Source organism: Macaca fascicularis, chromosome 1, assembly GCF_037993035.2.
Source record: "Macaca fascicularis isolate 582-1 chromosome 1, T2T-MFA8v1.1".
Classification (NCBI taxonomy): domain Eukaryota; kingdom Metazoa; phylum Chordata; class Mammalia; order Primates; family Cercopithecidae; genus Macaca; species Macaca fascicularis.
Window position 1 is genome coordinate 110,662,690 of NC_088375.1, and position 5,576 is coordinate 110,668,265.

The window sequence follows — 5,576 nt, forward strand, 5'->3', positions numbered from 1 at the left end:
ATTAGTATTTTTAGTAGAGACAGAGTTTCCCCATATTGGCCAGGTTGGTCTCAAACTCCTAACCTCCGGTCATCCACCCGCCTCAATCTCCCACAGTGCTGGGATTACAGGTGTGAGCCACTGCGCCAGGCCTCTTTTATTTTTTTTGTAGAGACAGGGTCTCACTATTGCTCAGGCTGGTCTCGAACTCCCTTGCTCAAGCTATCCTTCTGCCTCAGCCTCCCAAAGTGCTGAGATTTCCAAGTGTGAGCCACCATGTCTGGCCTATATTCTTAAAATGTATTGAAGACCCCAAAAAGCTTTGTGTTTATGTAGGTTGTATCTACCAACATTTGTCCTAATGGAAATTAAAACTGAGAGACTTTAAAAAATATAGGATCAAAAAAATAGAGAGAATTAGAGTCAGGTGCAGTGGTTCATGCCTGTAATCACAGCACTTCGGGAGGCCAAGGCAGAAGCATAGCTTGGGCCCAGAAGGTCTAGACCAGCCTGGGCAATATAGTCAGACCCTGCCTCAAAATAAATAAATAAATAAAAATATTAGAATCAGATTTTGAATCCAAAAATCCAAAATGTGAAACTTTTTTTTTTTTGAGACAGGGTGTCTGTCACCCAGGCTGGAGTACAGTGGCACGAACACAGCTCACTGCAGCCTCAACCTTCTGTATTCAGGGTATTCTACCTCAGCTTCCCTAGTTGTTGGGACCACAGGTGCACACCATCAAATTTTTTATATTTGATATTTTGCCCAGGCTGGTTTTGACCTCCTGAGTTCAAGCAGTCCTCACTGCTCAGCCTCCCAAAGTGCTAAGATTATAGGCATGAGCCACCTTGCTCAGACAGGTGTTTTTTTGTTTATTTTAATTTTAATCATGCATGGATGTTGAACTTTATTTAGTGCCATGTTTTTTTTTTTAACTGTTAATTGCATGCATAGGCTGGGGCCAGGTGGCTCACACGCCTGTAATCCCAGAATTTTGAGAGGCTGAGGTGGGAGGATTGATTGCTTCACCAGTCTGGACAACATAGCAAGACCCTGTCTCTACAAAACATTTTTAAAAATTAACCAGGTGTGGTGGTGTACCCCTGTGGAACCAGCTGTTCAGGAGGCAGAGGCAGGAGGATCACTTGAGCCCAGGAGGTCAAGGCTGCAGTGAGCCATAGTTGTGTCACTGCACTCCAGCCTGGGCGACAGAGCAAGACTCTGTCTTCAAAAAATTAATGAATTTTTTGTTTGTTTGTTTTTGTGTGTTTTTTATATGGCATTTTGCTCCTGTTGCCCAGGCTGGAGTACAATGGTGTGGTCTCAGCTCACTGCAACCTCTGCCTCCTGGGTACAAGTGATTCTCCTGCCTCAGTCTCCCGAGTAGCTGGCATTACAGGTGCCTGCCACCATGCCCAGCTAATTTTTTTGTATTTTTAGTAGAGACGGGTTTCACCAGTTGGCCAGGTTGGTCTCAAACTCCTGACCTCAGGTGATCCGCCCGCCACAGCCTCCCAAAGTGCTGGGATTACAGGTGTGAGCCACTGCATCCTGCCTGTGACAAAGTTTTATTAACATTTCCAGGGCAGCAAGGGAGTCATGGAAAGATAAGCACATTGTAATTCTGAAAAAAAAAAAAAAAAAATTGGGGTTCTGTCAGAAAGGAAGAAAGGGAGAATAAATATTGGATAAGACAGCTGGGCGCGGTGGCTCACATCTGTAATCTCACCACTTTGGGAGGCTGAGGCGGGTGGATCACGAGGTCAGGAGTTCAAGACCAGCCTGGCCAAGCTGGTGAAACCCCAGGTCTACTAAAAATACAAAAATTAGGCCGTGCATGGTGGCTCACGCCTGTAATCCCAGCACTGGCAGGGCAAGGTGGGCAGATCACAAGGTCACGAGTTCGAGACCAGCCTGGCCAACATGGTGAAATCCCATCTCTACTAAAAATGCAAAAATTACCTGGGTGTGGTGGCAGGCGCCTGTAATCCCAGCTACTTGGGAGGATGAGGCAGAGAACTGCTTGAACCCAGTAGGCAGAGGTTGCAGTGAGTCAAGATTGTGTCACTGCACTCCAGCTAGGGTGACAGAGCAAGACTCTGTCTCAAAAAAAAAAAAAAAAAAAAAAAAAAAAAAAAAAAAAAAAGAATCCTTTGAAACTTCCACAAACATTTCCTCCTCAAAATGTGTCTTTGTTTCAGAGAATTCATTTACATCATTTTTTTTTCAAAACGGGAAAACCATTAGGCCCCAGTGTAGGAACAAGATGTACTCAACAGCTTTGTTCTCCAGACTTTGGGAGCCTGAAGTTGGACATACTTAATATCTCATGTTGCCTTCCCCTATCTTCTAGTTGAAAAACTCTTTGTTCTTAACTCGATTGCCTCTCTTAATTACTCAACCCCTTTATTCCTTAGCCTAGTAAAGCAGTGTTTTTCTTTTTTTCCTTTTTATGCCCTATATATAATTTGTGCTTTGGGAAGCTCTCAACTCTGCTGATAGAAATTTCTGGAACTATTGAAGCACCATATTCTCTTCTCCTAACTTGAGGCTAATCTTTAGCCTTTAATCTCTAAGGCCTGTTTATGTCATATTCTTTTTTTTTTTTTTGAGATGGAGTCTTGCTCTGTCGCCCAGGCTAGAGCGCATTGGCGCAATCTCGGCTCACTGCAATCTCCGCCTCTCGGGTTGGGGCGATTCTCCTGCCTCAGCCTCCCGAGTAGCTGGGATTACAGGCGTACGCTGCCAGGTCCAGCTAATTTTTGTATTTTCAGTAGAGACGGGGTTTCACCATGTTGGCCAGGCTGGTCTCAAACTCCTGACCTCAAGTGATCCTCCCGCCTTGGCCTCCCAAAGTGGTGGGATTACAGGCGTAAGCCACCGCCCCCGGCCTATGTCCTACTCTCTCATACTGTGCCGCCAGCACAGCACCTCCCATCACAATACCATAATCAATCATTTTTACATACTCAATTATTTTCACATATAAGATCATAATTTGGCCAGGCGTGGTAGCTCACGCCTGTAATCCCAGCGCTTTGGGAGGCCGAGTGGATCACCAAAGGTCAGGAGTTCAAGACCAGCCTGGCAAACATGGTGAAACCCCATCTCTACTAAAAAATACAAAAATTAGTTGGGCATAGTGATGGGTGCCTGTAATCCCAGCTACTGGAGAGGCTGTGGCAGGAGAACTGCTTAAACTCGAGAGGCAGAGGTTGCAGTGAGCTGAGATTGTGCCACTGCACTCCAGCCTGGGTGACAAAGGAAGACTCCGTCTCAAAGAAAAAAAAAAAAATTCAGGCCCAGGTCTCCACAGGTAACACTAGCATATAACTAGAGTTCAGTAGCCTCTCAGGAGGTGTGACAGACATTGCTACTTGTTTTAGCCAATATTTACTTTTTAATTTTTTGAGACGGAGTCTCACTGTGTTGTCAGACTGGAGTACAGTGGCGCGATCTTGGCTCAAACTCCACCTCCCAGATTCAAGCAATTCTCTGCCTCATCCTCCCAATTAGCTGGGATTGCAGGCGCCCACCATCACACCCAGCTAATTTTTGCATTTTTAGTAGAGATGGGATGTCACCATTTTGGCCAGGCTGGTCTCGAACTCCTGACCTTGTGATCTGCCCATCTTGCCCTCCCAAAGTGCTAGGATTACAGGCGTGAGCCACCATGCACGGCCTAATTTTTGTATTTTTAGTAGAGAGAGGGTTTCACCAGCTTGGCCAGGCTGGTCTTGAACTCCTGACCTCGTGATCCACCTGCCTCGGCCTCCCAAAGTGCTGATATTACAGGTGTAAGCCACTGCGCCCAGCCATCTTATCCAATATTTATTCTCCCTTTCTTCCTTTCTGACAGAACCCCAATTTTTTTTTTTTTTCAGAATTCCCGGGTTCACTCCATTCTCCTGCATCAGCCGCTCGAGTAGCTGGGACTACAAGTGCCCGCCAACATGCCCAGCTTATTTTTTGTACTTTTAGTGGAGACAGGGTTTCACCGTGTTCGCCAGAATGGTCTCGAAATCCTGACCTCGTGATCTGTCCACCTCGGCCTCCCAAAGTGCTGGGATTAGAGGTGTGAGCCACCGCGCCTGGCCGGGATTCTTTATATATATGATTATGTAAAAACGATTGATTATGGTGTTGTGATGGGAGGTGCTGTGCTGGCAGCACAGTATGAGAGAGTAGGGCATAGGCCGGGCGTGGTGATATATATATATGTTTATAAATATATATAAGTATATATTATGTAAATATATATATGTTTTTTTTTACTTTTTACAAAAGGTAGGCTATGTTTATTAGAGTCACAAGCAGTTCACTGTCTCAGTGTGACTCAAGACCACAAAAAACCCATTTCTCCCTCATTTCATTCTGAGTCCTGGGGTTGAGACCTAGACCGGCAGGTGAACTGCTTGGGGCCCATTCACAGGTTTACAAGTTTCTCATTGAGGGCAGTCTGTGACTGTGTGACATTGACCAGGTAGGTCACCATCAGCAGGTCATTGATGTTGCTGATGAGCATGGTCTCGAAATCATTGGGAACTATTTTGGGTACTTGCTTAACAAGGCTCGTTAAGAAGTGGCCCACAGTATTGTCAGCTGACATCTTTCCAGACAGTACATCCTCTACATATTGCAACACTGTGCTTAGGGCATCCTGGATGCAAGCTGATGCCCCTCCTACTTGCTGCAAGTCACTTGAGAGTCCGATACCTTAGTTGGGGTTAAAACAGGTCTTCATAATCAGGTCAACTTCAATGTGTTCAGTGTCAATAGTATGCATATATCACTGTCAGAGGTGTGAACATCACTCCCATGGTCCTCCCAAGGACACCCATTAAAGTGCTGACATAGGGTTTGATGCTCACGCAGCGGTTCTGGAGACTTGTGACCACAGTGAGGTGGATGGGGTTGGAGGCCATCAGGCTATAGTACTTATGAATCACCACAGAGTGCTCTGTGATGTCATGGCCTGTAGCCTACCAGCCCAGGATGAGCTCATTTTTTATGCAGTTCATACATGTTCTTAGCAAATTGCATGTCAACAGCCACTTCATCTTCTGACTCATTGTGCGGCACTGAAAACCAATTGGTGACCTCCAATTGGTTTGTCAACAATTCCCAACAGGTTCCTGATAACTCAGGCAGCTCCCTCATTGTGTCACTCTTAGCTGTCTACAATGGAGGCCAAAATGGCAGGATGCAGCCTGACCACGCAGCCCCCGGGAAAGGGCCCTGGGATAGCAGGACCAGACAGAGCAGGGGTCTGCGCTGGAGCTCGCGCTGAGGCTGGGGTCTGGTCCAGAGCCGCAGTCTTAGCCACTGTTGCTGTAGGGTCTGAAGATGAGGCTAGAGTTGCAGCCACTGCTGGTGCTGGCACTGGGGCTGGGGCTGGGGCTGGGGCTGGGACCGAGGCTAACGCTGCCATCAGGACTGGGGCAGCATAGCTGGAGGAACACTTGCTGGTAACGCCAGGGTGGCCATCTTGTCATGAGAAAAGCTCTATATTAATGTTTTTTTTTTTTTTGAGATGGAATTTCGCTCTTATTGCCCAAGCTGGAGTGCAATGGCGTGATCTCAGCTCACCGCA

The 5,576-nt window shown here is 46.5% G+C and overlaps 1 pseudogene; it reads right to left on the bottom strand.

Moving 5' to 3' along the window:
- Positions 1–4,279: 4,279 nt before the first annotated feature.
- LOC102124882 (eukaryotic translation initiation factor 3 subunit F pseudogene) lies at positions 4,280–5,576 on the bottom strand (annotated as a pseudogene).